General features: G+C 36.7%; 2 non-coding genes across 2 annotated transcripts; one reads left to right on the top strand and one right to left on the bottom strand.

Moving 5' to 3' along the window:
- Nucleotides 1–8260: 8260 nt before the first annotated feature.
- Nucleotides 8261–8457, top strand: LOC149205674 (U2 spliceosomal RNA). Its single transcript, XR_016253145.1, has one exon. It is a non-coding gene; the product is annotated as a U2 spliceosomal RNA (small nuclear RNA).
- A 1109-nt stretch (nt 8458–9566) lies between these two features.
- LOC149205673 (U1 spliceosomal RNA) lies at nt 9567–9726 on the bottom strand. The gene has a single exon (XR_016253132.1). It is a non-coding gene; the product is annotated as a U1 spliceosomal RNA (small nuclear RNA).
- Between the last annotated feature and the right edge of the window lie 12742 nt (nt 9727–22468).

Below are 22468 nucleotides of genomic sequence, written 5' to 3'. Positions count from 1 at the left end.
GCCCCCATTTCGAGATTTCTTTAATATAAATCCTTGAAGTATAATTAGGTTTACAAGGCAAGTATCTCAGATGTCTTTGACAATGTAAGTTCCAAGTCTAGTGATTTCCACTTTTCTTAACCTAATTTCATCTTCATATATTAATACAATTCCTTATTCTTGAATGGCTTCTTTTTTATATGTTGATCATTGTGGGATTTTGCTGCTTCTTTTGTATTTATAGGAAGTATAATGCTTGGTATTAAGTCATAATTTATATTGGTCTATATTCCATAGATGCCATCATGTCGAGTTTAAGCAGGCATCTATTTTTTATTGTTAAGGCATCAAGTGCATTCGAGCCACCGCCACTTTTTTTTCCTGACACAATTTTAAATGGGGTATGTCCTATTATTGTCATATCTTGATACAAGTCCTATGTTCTTGAATCTTTTATATAGAGAGGCACTATTGTGTGTGTTGTTAAGTCATAATATCTATTGCTCTATATTCTATAGATTTCATCATGCCAAATTTAAGCACACCTCTTTTTGTTTGGTTGAAGGCATCATGCGCATTTGAGAGACATCGCTTTTTCAATCAACACAATTTTAAATGGGTTATGGCCTACCTAATCTTTTGGGTTTTCGTATATGCTCATAAGAATTTGAGGTCTTTGTTGCCCTATTTATCCCTATCGCTATTGCAAATTTTGGTCGGGCTCTTCATCAAAATCTTGTTGAAAGACGCTGCTACTTTTTTGGCCTAAGGGTGACAAAGGGAGCTCTTTGTATGTTGAACCATGAATTCATATGTTAATATCCTAATAGTAGGATTTAAAGTGGGTCCATTCATAACTTGTTATATGAAAGGGGCACCAAAACATTGTAATCACATTCTCATAAATAAACCTCGTTGTTGTCTATACGATATAGTCCCAAACTAGTTCTATTTCTATCCACTTCGTGAATATCGTTGTTTTACTTTCATCCGTTTGGCTTTAATCATCCTTCCTTCGGTAAAATTCATACCTAAAATACCTATGTCACACATGTCAAATGGCGACTATGGAAGAATGGGTTCTAAATGGATCACATCTTTCTATAGAGATCTACCCATTCCCTAAAAGTTATGTCAATTACCTATATAAGTTCCATAGTCAAATGTAACTGAGTGGTGGGCTCAACCTGTTGTGACCAATAACAATGGGCATTTGGGTGGTTTAGTGTCAGCAGATGCTGAGTGCGAACCCCTTTGGGCTAGGTGCATTGATCTACGCCAAGGAGGTTACTGAGGATGCCATCCACAAATGTGAGGGAGAGTCCTTTTAGGTTTCCCCACATAGTTTTTATGGGGAGAAGAAGGGTTTTGTTGTCTTTGTCCAAATCAGGCTACAATATCATTGCATGGAGGACTTTCACTCCTCTTGTATCTGTCTGATAATGTCCTTTTGACACCCGACCATGTTCTTCTTCAATGATTCCCCATCTTTCATGATCAAGGACACATCTCCTCAAGATATCATTGAGCCCCAGTTTGTACATGTGTCCACCAGTCAATGTGTAGTAGACAATGTTAACAACAACATATATTTCTTATGTTATTGTATGTCTACGGACACTTGGATGTCATGAAAAAGTTATATCTCCACTTGGATGTCATGAGAAATCTATATCCATCCAAATTCTCTACCCCTTTGACATCAATGGCAAAGGGTCATACCAACACTGAAGACAATGCCAATAATGTGTCAGATGAGAGGAGTGCTCCCCCTATCATACTCAACGCCATGCAAAGGCAAACCAAGAAGTATCTCCTACAAGATAAGCATGTGAAACAAGAAACTCTACTTCCAACACCTCTAGTCAATGTCATGCAATTTCTGAAAACTGAACATGCTCCATAAGCATGTAATGAAGTTGCAATCACACACTCTTTTGTTGTTGTAGAAACACATCTTCTTGCTGCAATAATACTCCTTGACAAGTGCAAGAGACTGCTCCTCATGAACCACAACTCTAATAGACTTAGGACAAGATATACAATGAATTACAATACATATACAATGCTTCATGGAAAAAATACATGGTTGTGACAAATGCATAGGACTAACATATGAATCCTCTATAAAATATCCTATCACCAACCAAGACTTCTATGGACCCAAGTTTACATCATGCACCCAATATAGTTGGGCTACGTCAATGATATTCAGAATGAAAACATGACTTGGGCACCCATTTACCCATACATAGCTAATGAAAAATCATACTAGACACCATGGGTCTCTCCATGAACAATATGCCAAGAAGATAGAACAATAAAGGTACATGGATTTTACATTTGCACACAATGGTGCTCTCTTCTATACATGCCCAAAACATGAAATAACACGATTACATGGCATCAATGAGCAACAAAGTATGCTCCATATAGCAGTAGCAATAATAATACAATCCATGGCATATGCGTAAAGTACAAATCCCCCATGAGTAATCACATAAGATCTCCATATATAGCAACAATAGAGGTACTAACAACATTAGATGCTAGTACATGGCCACTCAACACCTTAGCCATCACCATCCCAACAATAAAGATTCTGCAGAAAAAACACAATAACTAATAGCAACCAACACCATGCTCCACATGTGCATTAACAACAAAATCAACTCACAACAACATCATAGTAATATGTCATGGAAGCAACGTATACATCCTCAATATCAATGACTAAGTATCAACTAAGCTCAACAATAGGTGACATATAGTATCATCAACATAAATCTCGAGCAGAAAATCAACAAGCAACAACAACAACACTCATCATATGTAGCATGAGTCTCTACAATATAATTGAACTGGCAGCAGCAAAAAACATATAATGATGTAGTGAAAGCAGCAATATCGTATCAACAAAACATCCTCATAAATATAAGAATCATGTACCATTATCGTACGAATCTCCATGGCACCAACACATGCATAAAATAATCAACCCAAAATGCATGATACATGCCAACTACATATGTAGCATATTATCCATGCAAAACTAAAATGCAAGATCCTACAACAAACTTATGTGAAATAAGCACATATCATGGAATGCATAACCAACTCCTCCAAGGAAACATAATGCCATCAAAACCACTGAAATACTGGAAGCATATGAAGTGCTCCCCTTGAACATGTGCCATCTCCACTCATCACAACACCTTCAATAGATATATCATTAGTAGCAAAAATTCACCATCAAAAGATAAGCATAATAACCATGGAAAGAATCAACACAAATAATCACACATCAAGACACAAGTATTTCTGGTGGAAACCATTTCAAGAGAAAACCACCCTATTGTTGCTGCGCAGCTCAACTCTTTTATTATTCTGCTGAACAGATTGTACATGGATTAGATTAAACCCATAAGCTGAAAGACTCGGCTTCCTTCACAATATGGTGACCTTTTCAAACAGGGAATCTATTTCTCTCACGAAACTACGGAATATCTATCGGCTGGAAGCTCCCACGACCAATGATCCTCTCCCAACTTCCATTGGACTATCCAACTCCTATTGGATGGAGAAATTTGTTCCTTCTACTGAATCCACCGAATCATTGTTTACTATGAAGCCTCAATTCCTTCACTTCCTCCACGCGAACCACATTTCATAAATGTTTCATATTGGGTTCTCAATTTTCCCAACATGAGCAACCCAACAACACCATCGTTCTGCACACAAAATATGAATCAAGCTCTGACCCGGAGGACAGAAATTCTTCTCTTCTTCTCACAACAAACTCTGTTCTCAAACACATCACAAGTTATCAATTCTCTACCACAAACTACAGATAAATTATGAATCTTGTTCTCAACTCTATCTCTGATTTCTGCATACAATTCTCTGATATAACTTTGCAAAACTATGTGAGCAGTTGTTGCAAACTATACTCACTCTCAAGTTCCTCACAATGACATGCTTGCACACTCTCAAGACAACCAACAAAATAGACTCAAAGCCTTCCTCAATTTATCATTTTTTGGAGTGATTAAATCAATAATTACAACTTAGTGATGGAGCTCTGTTCATATGCTTGATTTGTTCTGGATTCAGCTCATTGACTTGATCAAGCCACTCACTCCACTTCATAAAATATATTTTCAATGTTAATCACTTTCTATAAGCTCCTTGACCTTTCTTGAACTTTACATGAAAAGTTATGAACAAGATAAGCCAAAAAAACCATAAATTAACCTAATATGTGCGAGAAATGTGGAGAAAAACACTTCCAGGATGTATACGCGACTCTTGTGAAGGAAACCTATATATATTCCTAGGTATATGCGATACTTGTGAAGGAAACCTACGTATATCCCTTAAAACTCAAGTTTTACATCTGTTTAAGCCACCACTTGGAGCTGATCTCTAGGAGTAAGCTGGTTACATCATGACACACCTCCACACACACTTTGACACCTCTGCAATTGATGACATAGGTCAAGAACCTCTGCAACAAGTCAATGACATGCAGGCCCTAGTCTTCCAAACTCCTCATCAAGACCAACACCTCCAACTCCTCAAGCGACAATAACAACCTGTCCAAACACTTCCACCACCTATAGCAACATCTCTAGCACTTAAAGCAGCATCTCCAACACCTGCAACGGTAACATCTTCAACATATGTAGCAACATAAACTTATGGAAAGTCAACATAACATGCCCAACATCATCACTAGTCAACCTCCCATTCCTGCACTAGGTCATGTCATAAGTATGTTGACATCGATGCCAACCAACAAAACCAACCAGGTGAACACTACAACAACCAAACACTCATCACACATCATCATCAAATTAACATAAGCATATGACAAGTAGCACCATGACCTTGTTGACATCAATGCCAACACTGTGTTTCCATTGTAAGTATAGTAATGTGACGAATCATATATTATCATTTAATAAAATTAAAATTTTAGACAAGAATATGAATGCAATTAAAATCATATTCATTTGTCTTCCTTGAGACAATGGATGCAATGTATATTTAAAAAAACAAAAAAAATTAGTGGTCCTCCCATTTCGGTCATGATGGTAAAAGCAAATTCATAAGACAAGGTTACTAGTGGTCGATTGAGGTGTCACTGGGCACGACAGAGGCGAGGACTTTTGTAGCATATTACAAAATTGGAAGTTCAAAAATAGGTATCAACACTACTAACATCAACTTTTCTTCCATGACTTATTCAAGAGATTTATTCCACTCATGGGCTGTAGTGATGGGCATATTTGTCCCTCTAGACTTATGTGAATAACATTGTGTATGTTTGGTAAGGCACAACTACTTGGAGATTCTTTAAAATGAGATTTTTCCTCCTCATAAAATGGCCTCCTTAGATATAACTAAACTTAATGGCCTGTCCCTTTTGGAGTGCAATCCCAAGAAAGGTTATTCGTAAAAATGAATGCTCTTGTTCCTTTGAAATCCCTTAATTTCATCCATTTGGATCAATAAGGCTTCTTTGACAATATTTATGAAGCTTGAACCTTCACGAGTTGAGGAAGAAGATGACTACTTGGTTCATGGGACGATCTAGAGATTTCAAAAATTTGACTAAAGCTAAAATATCCCCATATTCAATTTTTTGAATATAAGGGCTAGCTTTTCTTTATGGAGGATATGATGGTGATCCACCCTTATGCCAAGGGATTTTTTTTTTTAAATGACTCGTCCAGTCTTCGAGGTTGATGAAAAGGCGATAATTGTTAGCAAAGGTGCTTGGTTTACAAGTAAAGTGTGCCTCTTTATGAAACCATCGAAACCAAGTTTTAATTTATATACAAAATCACTATTATCACTCCTATTTTGTTTCAAACTGCACAAAAATTCTCTGAAGTGTTGCAAGCCTAAATATTTAGCAATGATTTGTAAGACAACTTGTAATTTTCTCACCATGGCTCTAGAGATGAGAGATTTTCAAGCTTCGATGTATACGTTAAATTTGCATTTTTTGTTGATTTAAGAAAGGATCTCCCCAAAGGCATGATGTTATAGTGCATATATTGTCAGTGGACTATGAATAGACTATGTTTTGTTTTAATGTATGGCGTCAACACAAGCATTTCATTACTTCTTGTATAATGATAAAGACCTTTCAAGCATTTGAGTGAATACATTGAGAGACCACTTAATGGAAGGAACCCATGAATGGTCACCATTAGGTAAACTTGTTCGAAATGTTGATCGTTACTCATGGAGGGGGAGGGGGGGGAGCGGGTTAATCAGTAGTGACAAGGTTTATAAATTTTTAAAACTTTTTTTGCAAAAATCACCCCATGCAGGGTATGTGTCTTCAAACATGGCACTTCGCACTTCTTCATCTATAGTGCTCGTTGACGATGGTTGTCCCAACAATGCTGGACACGGACGTCCTCCTTTCCACGCACGTGCTTCTCCTTTATCTTAATGCCCACCCTTTATCCTAGCGTCCATTCCTATCCCATCTCCTACTATAGTAAGGAGTTTCACCAGAGGAAGCCACGTGGTTCTAATTTTCTCCTCACCCGAGAATCTATTAACGGCTATAGGTAATTTAAAGACTACTTTAAAGATGATGCATCTCCTTTCTTCAAATAGAGGGATATCCATATTAGCTTATATCTGGAAAGGCGTATCTCTATTGATGGGAAGGGTCGATGAAGTAGAAGAACCCATGGTGGTGGAGATTTGTTGTAATATCCGAGCACACTAATTCAACGTCTAGATTCCTCGATTGTTCGTGACATCTTGGAGTAACAACGTGATGGTGTCAGTCGTTCCATTTTCTTCTGCCATATGATGTTATCTGGGTAGGAAAAGAAGATAGCCATATGGATTGCACATCGATTGACGAAGCCACTTCTACCCTAATCTTGTTAGAGGGGCATGCGTCGAGCAACACAAGTCTCTAACATCATTGTTCCGGATTGAGGTGGGAATCTGTGGACATGCACTAATCCACAAAAAATAATATTTATAGGAACAACTAAATAACTGCAATTGTAGAAATAAGCAAATAGAATGAAACACACAAGCACACATTCGCGGAAGAATGAAAGCAGTATTATCAAATGGTCAATTGCATGGTGGTGACAATCTCTAAGGAGAGATGCGTAGTTACTCTCATGTGCAACACCCTCCCCAAAAGGCAAGAATACATTCATCATGTTTACAAAGAACTTCGTAAATGAAAAGAGAAGAAGGGGAGCAGATGAGGCATGGAAGGCCAAGAGTCACAGGGGCTAAGGTGGAAAATCGATTGCCAACTTGTCTGGGCCATAACTATTATGCACGCAATGAGAATTGGGTCCAAAGGTCATAAAAGAGCTCACAATGAGACAAACTATGTGAACAGGGTGTGTACTTTAAATAGAACTTTTCGAGGCCGAAAATGATGTTATTGTTTGATGGCCGCTAATGACGCAAGACGTGGAAAGGCAAAATTAGCACTGAGCTGCCCAGAGTTGCTACAATGGTCGACAAGGTCCAAACGGTGGAATGGATCACATCAACGGTATTAGATGCGGATATGTGAATGCAGGGTTTTTCCCCATTTGCATAGGCAAGGGTTGAAACATCTTAATCGAGAACCGTTTTTGCTTTCTGTGGCGGTGGTGGATTAATAATAATAATAATAATAATAATAAACAAACAAACAAACACTCCCACATTACATCTTGTTTCGTATCTAAGGCTAGTATGTAGAACTCTCCTCCCACATTGCATCAAGATTTGCCTTTGTCTCCATTATCCGAAACAAATTCCATATACTCCTCAATTGTTCATCACCACCTCCCCCCAAAAAAGAAGAAGAGTAACTTGGGCATCACACGACACATTCGAGATTCTAATATGGATGGCATTAATGGGTTGTTTGGGCACAGATTTGGATGAACTTTCTTTCAGTGATAGCGCATGCGTCTGTGGCTACCCGCTCTATTTTTTAAATGAAATGTGTCGAATACTCATTCTCCCAAGTGCATTGCTTGTTTCAGAGGTGAGAGAAAGAGGATATTTAACCAAGGAAAATAATGAGGCGGCTCAGTGCAGATGGTAAGAATATTAAAAACATGACCTTATTTATTGGGTATAAATTTGATGATACATGGCATGCTTATTTAAATAAATTAGAAGTATTATGTGAGAGGAAATATAAGTGATTTATACCACATGCAAGAATGAGTAAAATGAGAGGAGAGGGGGAGTAGTAGAAAAGGGAGGGAGAGAGGAGGGAGAAAGCATACCTTTCTTGGCATTTTGGCTAAGATCAAGTGTAGTATCTGTTCTTATCAATTTAATATCTGATACGTGGTTCATAGAACCACATGATATTAAATGTATTTTTCTAGGGGGAGGGCCCACACACAATAGCTTGCGATTGGGGCTCTCGGGCGTCGCTTGTGCATTGCACTACAACACCAGCGTGGTGCACCCCAACGACACCAACACAAAATAATATATATATGATGCATGATAAATTGAATTGAATTGGATTGTTGTTTGTTTAATCGGGTGAAGAGAAGTTAAGTTATGGTGCTCTGAGCGTTTGTTTGGAGGGTTTGTCGTTTGGTTTAGATCGTTGTTGCTTCCGATTCCTTTCTGCCCTGAATTCAAATCAACTCCTCGCCTCGCTTTCTTTTGGCACTGAATTTATATGCTCCTTGCTTTCGATTTCGATTTCGATTATCAATTATTTATGGCTCCATGAAGCTAATTCTTCTCTACGCCCTGAAGTCGTCATTATGGTTTTCCAGTGTGAATTTGATTGTTTTCTATCAGTAATTTCAACGTTCCAGTGTGAATTTGAATTTGATTGATTTCTATCAGAAATTTCAACGTTTCAAGTGTGAATATGATTTTCATTCCTATCAGCAACTTCGACAACTTCGATGTTTCCAGTGTGAATGTGATTGATTTCTATCAAGGATTTTTTTTCACTATCAGTGAGATGTTGTTGGGCTGTATAGAGTGTCGAACGCTTGTTGTTGCGAAAAGGCAGAATAGGGGATTGGCAGGGAGAGTGCAGGGTGCGTGTTTTTTCACTGTCACTGAGATGATGCTGGGCTGTATAGAGTGAAATTATTGTTGTTGCGAAAAGGCAGAATAGGGGGATTCTCAGGGAGAGTGAAATTCTTGTTGTTGCGAAAAGGCATAATAGGGGGATTCTCAAGGAGAGTGAAATTATTGTTGTTGCGAAAAGGCATAATAGGGGGGTTCTCAGGGAGAGTGCTGCAGGGTGCATGCTCAAGACTACAGGATTATGCTGAACTCGTTTTGGGAAAAAGGGCGATGACAATGCACCGCCATATGTTTAGGATGGGATATACCCATTGAAACATTTGTGGAATAATGTCATTTTGAAGCTCACGCGGGTGACTGTGAATATATATATTTTGGACGGGAAGCTTAAAAAAGGTTGATGGTAGGAATGTGAAGTTACCATTTTTAGTGGTAATATGATCTAGATGTTGTGGTTATGAGGTTTATTGACTCTATTTGGTGCAAGGATGATGTTGTGGTCTATCGCATTTTGTTCATAGGATAGTGTGGAGGCCGCGAGAACGTGAGCCTCCGCTGCCACAAATTATGACGTGCACTCTCCTCAGTGGGAGATGCTAGGTAAACCCACCTCCCAAGTGCAATGGAGGTGGCCTTCCTAGGCCATCGACCTTCCAGATCATCAATTGAACCCACCCAGGTAAGTATGTTTTGTTATTTCCCATCTTCCCCTTCTATACCCTTCCCTTTCATCACTCTCATCCACACTTTGCAAGTGGGATATAGCCCTACCATATTATAATCTAATCAATTGTTTCCTCTGTTTTGTTATTTCCCATCTTCCCCTTCTATACCCTTCCCTTTCATCACTCTCATCCACACTTTGCAAGTGGGATATAGCCCTACCATATTATAATCTAATCAATTGTTTCCTCTCTAATTTCCTACTTCATTATTATTATATTCAATATATGGCCCTCATTTCTTGGGACATGTTAGTGTTGGTGTTTATTATTGTGGATGTGTGCCTTTCTACACAATAATTCTTGGGGTTGGATATGCGCTTATCTACGCAATAGTTCTTGGGGCTAGGTGCGAGATCTTGGTAACTTTAGCCCCAATGCTTTGCGCAATCGGTGGGACCATCTGCCAAAGGCATGTTGTCGATAGGGAGATCACATGTTCAAATCGAGGTGAGTTCCTCAGAGTTATTAATAACTCTCACGATTAGTGGTTCACGTCATTCCTCATTCAGATATCATGGGGAAGAAGGGGGATCCTCCAAAGGCTTCCTTTATCTTTACACACACACACACAAGTCAACAACACTTATAAGTAACTCCGTAGGAGACAACACCGACACAATCGAAAGTGAACCAAAAAGCAAAGTAGTCTAAAGCCAAAAGGTGGGAAGAAGATAAGAAAGAAAAAAATCCAAAGTCAACTAGGGATATAACGTTTTTACGAATTTTACACTTCGACAGGAGGAAGCGAGCAAAGTTGTTGTGATTTTCGACCCTGCAGATCCTTCCAATTTAGAGATTGAAGAATTTTATAAGAAAATCATCAAGGAAAGGAATAAGAGAACAAGGGTAGTAAAATGAAACACCCTCCTCGATTCCCATTTACTGGGTAGAAATGGTAGAACAACAATGCCTCAAACTTTGCTCCAATCGTGATGGGTAGCAATTTCCCCAGGCATAAATGTAAAGGACATGAACTATTTCAAACACATGTTTCCTTCAAAGACCAATCACGCTACACTCCTGACCTCGAGTTCCAATGACTGGGGCCCTCCTCCCCAGGAATAAAAAACCTCAGAATCTCCTTGCGAGGATCCCAAAACTTTCCTCTCTGTCTTGTCCAACATTTTTTTGCACCCCAAACTTTTGAAGTTGATTGGTTGCATCAAGAACCGCAAGGTGATTGTTTTTATTCACTGCACTGGCACCCATAATTTTATCCATAGAAGAGTGGAGGAAGAAACCAATTGTTATGTCCATGTCGTGTATGGATTTCGTTTAAGCTAGTCGCTTTTAGTGAGGTCTCTTAAAATTGCTCAAATTTAATAGTAATTCACTTGAAATAATTGTGGTGACTAACTTGTTTAGTCCCGTAGCCTCTAATCTCTCATTTTGTAAGTTAGTGAAGTATGGAGGGTGATGTGAAAATGTGAAACTTCATATCGGAGGCTAGAAGCTCAAATCTCACATGTTTGATGTTGAAATGGGTGATTATTATGCAATTCTTGGTGTGGAATGGTCACACACTTTGGGCCATGTTACAATGGATTTTAAGGAATTATACATGATCTTCAATAAGGAAGGGCACGAGCATGCACTCAAAGGGATTAAGTTTGGCTCCCCAGAAATTATCAACTCTTGTTGTCTCGAGGATTTATCGGAGAAAGGCCACTCCAATTTTACTGCGCAATTCAATGACGTACGAGTTGTGTGTGGTCACCCACAAGAGATTCCCGATTATTTGCATATGGTACTAATTAAACATCGATACGTATTTGAAATGCCTTGTGCATTGCGGCCTTCATGTGGTGAGCATGAACATGGTATCCTCTCGGTTCTAGGTGGTCAACCACCCAATATGTGTCCCTGTAGACACCCATTTGCATAGAAGACAGAAATAGAAAATGATCATTCTTGAACTATCGAAGACTGGAGTCATACATCCCAATAGGAGCCCTTCCTCACTAACCATGGTCTTGGTGTTTGAGAATGAAGTTAGTTGGCACATGTGCCTTGGCTTTTGGGCTCCCAACCAATTGATCACCAAAGACAAACTTACCGGGTTGGGTATCAACGATCTCTTAGATGAGCTTCATGGAGACGAGTTCTTCGTTGAACTCGACCTTTACTTAGGATACCACCAAACACACATGAAGGAAATGGACATCCCTAAAACAACATTTCACACACATGAATGCCATTACGATTTTTCAATGATGCCCTTTTGACTTTGCATTGCTTCATCCCCCTTTAGGAGCCTCATGAACAAGATTTTATGACGCTTCCCGTGCAATTTTGTGCTTGCATTCTTTAATGATCTACAACAAAACTTGGGACTCCCATGTGGAACACGTTGATAGGCCCCGTAACTCCTTGAAGGCTACCAGTTAATACTTACACATTATGGCAAAGATGTTTTTGGCTTTTCAAAGGTCAAATACTTCTGTCACATTGTCAACGGGAAGGCCCCACAAGTGGACCGAAAGAAAGTTGTTGCTACATAGGATTAGCCACAAACTAAGACCTCGAATAGCTTTCACGAATTCCTCGGACTTACATGCTCATAAAGCAAGTTTTTGAATAGCTATGGTAACCACCTTAACAACCGTGCTAAAAACAAATGCCTTTGTATGGAATGATGTTGTTGAGCAGATCTTTTTAGCTTTAGAGTAAGTCGAGGGCACTACACCCATTTTAGTTGTGCCAAATTTCACTAATAATTTTGTCTTGGAATGCGGTGCATCACGTAGGGTCCAGGGAGCTATGTTGATGCAGTTGACATAAATTTGGGTGAATCCGTCTGTGAGAAAGAGATGATGGCCATGTTTCATGTAGTTGAGACTTGGAACCCATATCTTATCAGAAGGTGTTTCCAAATCAAGATCACCATCATAGTTTGAAGTATTTTCCGGACCATACATTATCATGCACGGGGCACACAAATGGGTCACTAAGGCGGATTGGTATGATTATCAAATCGTGTATAAGAAAGGCAATGTGATGTCTGCTTTACTGGTGAATTATGAGGAGAAAGGATATCATTACCGAATTGGTTGGTTAAAGGTTGTCAAGAAAGGTTGGTAATTGACACAATGGCTCGACTCATCCAACTATTTTGACTAGGGTCCCAATCCTCCCAAGGGATATACATGGAAACAAGATACCTCCAAGTATAAAGGGTCTGTACTTTTGGCGCAAAATTCCGCTTTGAAACAATGAGTCTTAATGGAGCCGCATTCATCTCCCACTATGGTCACTTTGGTTATAGCATACATATAAAATTACTTGAGAAATGTGTAGTTAATATGAATATGTATTAATATCACTAGAAACAATAATTACCAATAATTATATTTACACTGAAGTTGTTTATAAGGGGAAGTTGCTCCAGCGGGTTTCATCGTTTGTGAGCTTATAAGAATAAGCCAATTGTCTATACTTTATTACATGTTTTAAACAATGTCACGATGCCACAGAGGTGGTCATCATTTGGCATCGGCCCTGCTCACGGGTGAGATACTCATGTAGTAATTTGTATTGTTGTATACCATTGGCCTTAATCTTCGACGCACCGTTAACCTCTCAAAGATGAGCAAGGAGAGGCATTTTAGATAAGTCAAGGAGTAAATTTGCAGTTGAAATCAGCGAGAGTTTGGCATCATCGACTAGCTTCAGGGAAACCATCTGCTCGGCATCATCGACTAGCTTCAAGGAGCAAATCAACTCAGAATTTGGTTCCAATAAAATACCTCGACTATAAAATAACTAAAAGAAAGCAAGAACGCGTGTCTCTGAAAGTAGAATGGTTGTAGCATTAGATGCTAGATTATATGAAGGGAATGCTTAAAAAATATTTGCTTACACGCAAAGAGGTTGTACTCCTTTCAAACATAATACAGACTGACCTTTCTTTAAATATACACACATCAAGGTTTGTTGATATTTCTCAACCCAATCTATATAGTTAAGATTACTTGTGCACTCCCTTGAAAATAAATATAAATTTGCATAGGAGAATAGCAAACTTGAAGATTAAGTTGGAATCTGTAAATCCCTTTTGTGCTTCATTTATTCATTTACATGTCCTACTACTTTTTTTTTTTTTTTAAGTTTGACAATGGTGAGGCGACATCATGGTCATGTCCAAGATTAACACCCATATAGGGTGGGGAATTGAATTAGTGACTTAACATCTAGGAGTGCCTTAACGATGCACCCGATCACTGTCTATCCAATACCTTGTGGACACATGTCATACTACTTAGTAAGACTTGGTCCAACTTTAAACCATCGAAATTGATGTATGCAATGATTTTGTGCAATTTTATCATTAACTATTCAGAGTCCATACTAGGACCAAGAAGTCTAGAAGATGTTGAAGTTATACTCAAGTAGGATGGTTTCTTTTCAGTGGTCACATTTTCTCCCACCATAAATAGGAAATATTCCTATTTTCAGTGCAGCTAAAAGGCCCAATTAGTCACTCACTGATTTATAGCTTCATAGGTCTAAACCTTTCTTCTTGCTTCAGAACATTTTAAGATAATTTGGACACCAATCATATTCAATTAACACTATACTTATAAGGAAATTAGCTTTCAACATTGCAGTATGAAAATTGAAAACCCCAATCTATGAATTGAAAATTAAAGAAAGATTTTCAAATGATTGTGATGCAACAATAAGATATCAACTATAACCATGAGAATTATAGGATTTTGAAATGATTGCAACACAATCAATTAATATCAAAGTATAACATGTAATTAAAGGTTCTTCTGAAAATGGCTAAAAAGATGGAGCCACTTGTACAAGGTCACTGTACCTTTGGAATTTGGTCAAGGATTTTGGTGATGGTTGTATAAAAACTTGGCAGAATCATAAATTTGTTAAAAGGTACTTGTACAATTTTATAGTGGCACTAAAACCAAATCTGTGGACGAGTTGTAAGTCCTTGAGAATGAAGGAATAAACAATGGAATTGCAAAATATGAATGCCATGAAATGTGGTCTGTGAGACACTAAAACCAAATCTGTGGATGAGTTGTAAGTCCTTGAGAATGAAGGAATCAACATTGGAATTGCAGAATATGAATGCCATAAAATGTGGTCTGTGAGACAGGTATGATGAACATGAAAGGAGAGTATGGAAATATTTTCCATTTTTTAATCACTATATTAGGAGCTAAATATATGTAATAAATGAGTTTAGCTAAAGGAGAAACAATGTGGTAGAAGGGAGAATTATATTTTCATGAAATATATGGCTATGCTATACGAGTTTTGTGGCCTTATGAAAGTGCAAGAGGATATATAGCCTCCTAAAAATGTACACTCTTTGTCTCGTTGACCATTTGGCTTTGTGGACATTTAATAAAATATTTTATATTCTATTCTTCCTAAGGATTGTTTAGTATTTGTAGAATTAACTGTGCATTATGATCACAAACTTTTACAATCCCATAGGAGATTTTCAGTTTCAATTTGTCTTATGATATTCTTGACCACTAACTGTGGTAGCTTTGTTATAGAAAATGTCTTAGAATTACTATTTTATAACTTTGACTAAAATTCACATTGAAAAACTTGGAAAACAATGCATATAATAATGCAAATTTACAATACACACACATGGAGAGAGTAGAGATAAGGTTTCCCTCCCCATGTGGACCCATATAGTGTAAAGCAAGAATAAGCCATTTGGGTCGGCATAAGGTAAGCATTGTGGGTCTCCATGACTCATGGCCTTCTAACCACACAATAATTACAGGGGTTGGATGAACCCCACAAGTTTCAAAAGAATGAGCCCTGGAAGCTACATATATGAAAGATGTGAATATTAGCAGAGCACAAATGATTGAACTCTTTTTAGTATTAAAGTCTACATGTTTTTTCCTTCTAAATTTACTGATAAAAATCTGCATGGTTTTTCCCTCTAAATTTATCGTAAAAGTCTTGTTCAAAGAGCATCGGGTGCATCCATCATTACAAAACAGATTCAAAATAGATCAGTCACTGCCAGATGGAGTTGTCATCACACATTCATTCAATTGTTGATTCCTTTCTTCACCCAACTACCCACACCTTGTCAAACTCATATACAAAATTAATAACCATAATCTAATCTTATTCAATTGTTGATTCCTTTCTTCACCTAGCTACCCACACTGTGTCAAAATCAGCTACAAAAGTAATAACCAAAATATAATCTCTAGGAGGTTTGAATTTCTCTGGGTTTATAAAAAATGGTTAATATTATAGAATTAAATGCCAAGTTAGAAAAATTAATGATGCAATCCAATCATAAATGGAATGAAATATTTAAAATGAGAGATGAAGGTAAAGAAAAATGGGAGAAATCACTAATTCACTCATAGAAGTGGTTATCTCCTAAAAAGCGAGGGTATTGAATAAAAAAAAATGATAGGAATAAGATGTAAATAAATATACTTACCAAGAGTTACTTCCCACTTTTATTTATGTAAGAGTAAAATTGTAAATTTGTAGACATCTCAATTTATTAGTTCCTTACAAAGAAAGACTATAGGATTTGATCTGCCTATTAACCATGGTTAATTTAGCATTAACTAATGCAAGTTATAATTTTATAAAAAAATCAATGTTATTTTATTCACATTGTTTTAATTGTGAGGTATGATGTGTAACTCTTTGCTTGTTATTGTTATTATTTTTTTGTGTGGGGTAAACACTCATGAGGGATTTGAACTCATGAACTTTTCGCATGTTGTGCCTAAACAAGATACCCATCCACTTTCAATCCAAATCCCTATTAGCTTAAGTCTTTACTTATTAATTTATTTGTATATAATTACATAATAAACATAAAATTAAGCTAATAAAAAAATATGTAGATATTTATGTCTCTATAAATAATAAATAATGAATATGATATTAGAATAATCCTATAAATATTTTTTGTTTCCTGAGAAAAGAGACCCATAAATTTATTCATCAGAAAGAGGAAAAAAGTTTTCATTTTGTAATGTTGCACGCATTCGAGTATCTGCCTTACGGCAGAGAAGCTAGGTCGAAAGCCCACACAAGACACAAGTATGCAAGGTATGCAAGCCTGCCAAAAGAAAACCCAAAAAGGGCAACAACAACAAAAATAACCTCTTTAGTGCAAACAAAAACAAGCCAGTGAACCCTAGCAAATGTTGAGCAACATACTACCCATGGGTTGGGCACAGGCTACCTAGTGAGCCTTAAGAAAAATGGGTAGCAGTAGGCCCCCAAAAAGGAAAAAAACGAGACAGCTCCCAAGCAAAACCCCACGACATCCCCAACGAGAAACGACTATATAGAAATGATGACAAAGTGAGCACAACAAAAGTGTGGAAAGGGCACGAAATAGGGCATGCGACAAAGGCAAGCCCCACCCTCCCTCAACCCCCCACACGCATTCGAGCACCACCAACAAAGCCACAAGACCCCAGGTCGATACTGCACCAGAGATAAGCATTGAAAAAGGAGGGCGTTGACCCACCGACGACAACAATATGCAATGCCAACACCCAGGAAACACCAACAAGCTAGACCGATTACCGTAGAGAGGAAGAAGGGGTCGTGGCGCTAGGATATACGCCTGATAGATGAAACCTAGAATGTAACCAGTCGGCAGAGAAAAAAATCGCTAGAGCCCTCAACACACCAACCTTTCAAAATAATCCTATAATATTATTATTATTAATTTTTCTAATAAAAAACTTAAAATAAAATTACAGTAATTATTTATTAAAATAAATAATAATAATTCTTGTTAACTATATCATTATTTAATAAATCTAAAATTAAAATTAGTTAATAATTCTTATCAATAAATGCTATAGTTAACAATAAAGTAAATAATGTTATATACATTCATAAGATATGCCTACAAGTAACTTTTGCCACCAAGCCATATAAACAAGGTAATATTGAACCACTGTCTCTAATAAACATAAAATTAAGCTAATAAAAAAATATGTATATATTTATGTCTCTATAAATAATAAATAATGAATATGATATCAGAATAATCCTATAAATATTTTTTGTTTCCTGAGAAAAGAGACCCATAAATTTGTTCATCAGAAAGAGGAAAAAAGTTTTCATTTTGTAATGTTGCACGCATTTGAGTATCTGCCTTACGGCAGAGAAGCTAGGTCGAAAGCCCACTCAAGACACAAGTATGCAAGGTATGCAAGCCTGCCCAAAGAATACCCAAAAAGGGCAACAACAACAAAAATAATCTCTTTAGTGCAAACAAAAACAAGCCAGTGAACCCTAGCAAATGTTGAGCAACATACTACCCATGGGTTGGGCACAGGCTGCCTAGTGAGCCTTAAGAAAAATGGGTAGCAGTAGGCCCCCAAAAAGGAAAAAAACGAGGCAGCTCCCAAGCAAAACCCCACGACATCCCCAACGAGAAACGACTATATAGAAATGATGACAAAGTGAGCACAACAAAAGTGTGGAAAGGGCACGAAATAGGGCATGCGACAAAGGCAAGCCCCACCCTCCCTCAACCCCCCACACGCATTCGAGCACCACCAACAAAGCCACAAGACCCCAAGTCGATACTGCACCAGAGATAAGCATTGAAAAAGGAGGGCGTTGACCCACCGACGACAACAATATGCAATGCCAACACCCAGGAAACACCAACAAGCTAGACCGATTACCGTAGAGAGGAAGAAGGGGTCGTGGCACTAGGATATACGCCTGATAGATGAAACCTAGAATGTAACCAGTCGGCGGAGAAAAAAATCGCTAGAGCCCTCAACACACCAACCTTTCAAAATAATCCTATAATATTATTATTATTAATTTTTCTAATAAAAAACTTAAAATAAAATTACAGTAATTATTTATTAAAATAAATAATAATAATTCTTGTTAACTATATCATTATTTAATAAATCTAAAATTAAAATTAGTTAATAATTCTTATCAATAAATGCTATAGTTAACAATAAAGTAAATAATGTTATATACATTCATAAGATATGCCTACAAGTAACTTTTGCCACCAAGCCATATAAACAAGGTAATATTGAACCACTGTCTCTAATAAACATAAAATTAAGCTAATAAAAAAATATGTATATATTTATGTCTCTATAAATAATAAATAATGAATATGATATCAGAATAATCCTATAAATATTTTTTGTTTCCTGAGAAAAGAGACCCATAAATTTATTCATCAGAAAGAGGGAAAAAGTTTTCATTTTGTAATGTTGCACGCATTCGAGTATCTGCCTTACGGCAGAGAAGCTAGGTCGAAAGCCCACACAAGACACAAGTATGCAAGGTATGAAAGCCTACCAAAAGAAAACCCAAAAAGGGCAACAACAAAAAAATTAACCTCTTTAGTGCAAACAAAAACAAGCCAGTGAACCCTAGCAAATGTTGAGCAACATACTACCCATGGGTTGGGCACAGGCTGCCTAGTGAGCCTTAAGAAAAATGGGTAGCAGTAGGCCCCCAAAAAGGAAAAAAAACGAGGCAACTCCCAAGCAAAAACCCCACGACATCCCCAATGAGAAACGACTATATAGAAATGATGACAAAGCGAGCATAACAAAAGCGTGGAAAGGGCACGAAATAGGGCATGCGACAAAGGCAAGCCCTACCCTCCCTCAACTCCCCACACGCATTCGAGCACCACCAACAAAGCCACAAGACCCCAGGTCGATACCGCACCAGAGATAAGCATTGCAAAAGGAAGGCGTCGACCCACCGACGACAACAATATGCAATGCCAACACCCAGGAAACACCAACAAGCTAGACCGATTACCGTAGAGAGGAAGAAGGGGTCGTGGCGCTAGGATATACGCCTGATAGATGAAACCTAGAATGTAACCAGTCGGCGGAGAAAAAAATCGCTAGAGCCCTCAACACACCAACCTTTCAAAATAATCCTATAATATTATTATTATTAATTTTTTTAATAAAAAACTTAAAATAAAATTACAGTAATTATTTATTAAAATAAATAATAATAATTCTTGTTAACTATATAATTATTTAATAAATCCAAAATTAAAATTAGTTAATAATTCTTATCAATAAATGCTATAGTTAGCAATAAAGAAAATTTGTTATATACATTCATAAGATATGCCTACAAGTAACTTTTGCCACCAAGCCATATAAACAAGGTAATATTGAACCACTGTCTCTAATTACACAGTTGCCGGAGCTAGTGTTTATTCAACAAGAGGAATGTTGGTCACCCTATTGCATCATTTACCGTACCTATTATATGAACAAACTTACATAGTTATTGGTGGTCGGAAGCAAACTCATCTAGAGGAACCCAAGGGTGAGTAATAGCTCCCACTCACAGATGTGAGTGAGGGAACTCACACTTTCTTGATTACAGTAGCAGTTATGAGAGAGATCGAGGTCAAAAAGTTGTCAAGGACATCCCTAAACATCCATACACCATCGGACGATCAGCTAAACCAAACAATTATGCCTATGAGTTGAAAGATGCCCCACCTGAAGGACCTTTAGGACAATGACTATATATAGTTATGTCACCTCTTGTTGGTTTTCTTTTAAAAGGGATCTATTTACTATGCTCACATTTATGGCATAGCTTTATAGATTATGTAGGATTTGAAAGATTCCTCCCTTATAATTTATGGATTTCTTACATGTGTTGCAGTTTAAAGCAATGGTTAAGCATGCAAGTTATGTGATTAATTCGAGACAATGTCATTATGTGCAATGGCATAGAATCATTATCCTCATTGTTTCATGGAAAGTGCTTTGCACAATATTTTATTGCGAGCTTCATACATGCTCACCACTTTTGAAACTAAAATCAATGGCATCTAGCTGAGCATTGCTAGATTCGTCTGTTTTGGCTGCACATTTTTCTTTTTTGTTTGATTCTTTTCAATTTGTAGCTCCTTTAAATTTTCCTTTAATGAACTCATATTTTTTTAGCTTTAGAATGAAAGATAAACATCCAATCAAAATTCTCCATGGTAATATTGAGAAGGTTCTTGCGGTTTATTCACGATGGAGAGAGGAGTTTAGAACGCAGTTGAGAAAGATCCCTTTGAAACATTTTGCGCCTGTCATTTATGCTTTAATTCTTCCTCGCGGTAAGATTCACTTTTCAATTTCATATTCAGTTGGCTGCTTATATTTTTTTTTTTGTCTTTTTCTCATATGTTGAGGGGGTGCTCTCAAAATGATGGGCTTCATTGTGATATGCCATTATGTGTGATTTTTATAATTAAGATAACATTGAAGACGCAACCTGTTTTTACCAAATCGCTTATTTGTGAGGTTGTTTGTTGTATGTATGTGTATGTCCTTGCATGTTTATTGCATGCACCTATATATTTGTGTGCGTTTATTGTATGCGGAGTTTTATGGCATTCACCATAATCTCGATCAGATAGATACACGATCTCTAACACTCTATGAGATGGGAAATTATGACCTTTGTTTTTGGATGTCTGTTATTTTAACTGAATTGATCATACATAAGATTTTAAGACAATATAAGTGTGGTAATAGAAAAGCACAAATAGCTGGGAAGCAAAGCTAGTGAGGTGAGCTATCAATCTCTAAAAGTTGCATTACATTTAATTCTGAATATCACTGTATAATACATAAATCCTACTCTAATAGGATAATAAGATAGCGCGAAAAAGGTTTGTGTTAAATTTTTATATTATTTTTAAGGTTAATTAAGGAAGGAATTTTTATAATAAAAAGTATATATATATATTTTTTTAATTTTTAGTGAAATTAGAACAAAATTAATTAATTTAGATGTGAAAGAATTTTACAATTTTTTAATTATTATTATTATTATTATTTTAATTGGATTGTTTCTATATCTCCTTTCTAATACTTTTAATAATAAATTTTCTAATACATTTTTTTCAATGCAATAAAATTCTTCATATATTAAAATATTATATAAGTCATTTAAACTATTTTTCAATATTAAAGTTTCATAATTTTTCAAAGTTTAATTTTAAACTAAGTTTTATTCTATCAAATGTTTATATAAATGTTTAATTTAAATTCAAATTTAAACTCAATTAGTTGAAACGAGTTATAAATGGGTGAACGCAGTTTAGGGTGATCTTGCAAGAGATATTCAAATATTACTTTATATTCTAATTCCCATGTTTCCCATGCGAAATAAATGCATCTCATTATCATTATCAACGTTGATTACTTATATTTTATATTGAGTATATTTCATTATTATGTCGATATGCATGTCTATTTTCGAATAGGGCTTCCATAATTTTAATTTAATTATCAATAGTTATTAGATGGATGGTAGGGATTCAACCTCCGCATAATATTCTAGAATATTCTTCGTAGTAGTCGTAGATCAAAGGATCCTCGTAACTAACAAAACTCAACACTTTAATTGGAATTTGTCCAATGGTAAGAGGAATTACATATTACTTTACCCGCCTTATTTCAACACCCCAACCTTCATGTTAGGAAGAGTTGATTGTATTTTTGGGAACCATAGTATTTGTGGCGATGAGAATTGGCAATCAATTATTTTGTTGGCACCTCCATCTTTATAATGATGAAAGATGCCCATTAAGATGTGGAACTACATCCTTCTTATTGAAGGAAGGCGAGATTCTATGGCATTTTTACTCTTAAAATATGAGCACACTCCCATCTTCACAAATTGGGAAGGTA

Source organism: Pinus tabuliformis, chromosome 1_2, assembly GCF_031772625.1.
Source record: "Pinus tabuliformis cultivar Carrire ecotype Pingquan chromosome 1_2, CPIR1, whole genome shotgun sequence".
Lineage (NCBI taxonomy): Eukaryota > Viridiplantae > Streptophyta > Pinopsida > Pinales > Pinaceae > Pinus > Pinus tabuliformis.
The sequence above is the reverse complement of the archived record's forward strand: the minus strand, read 5'-3'. Positions and strand labels throughout refer to the sequence as shown.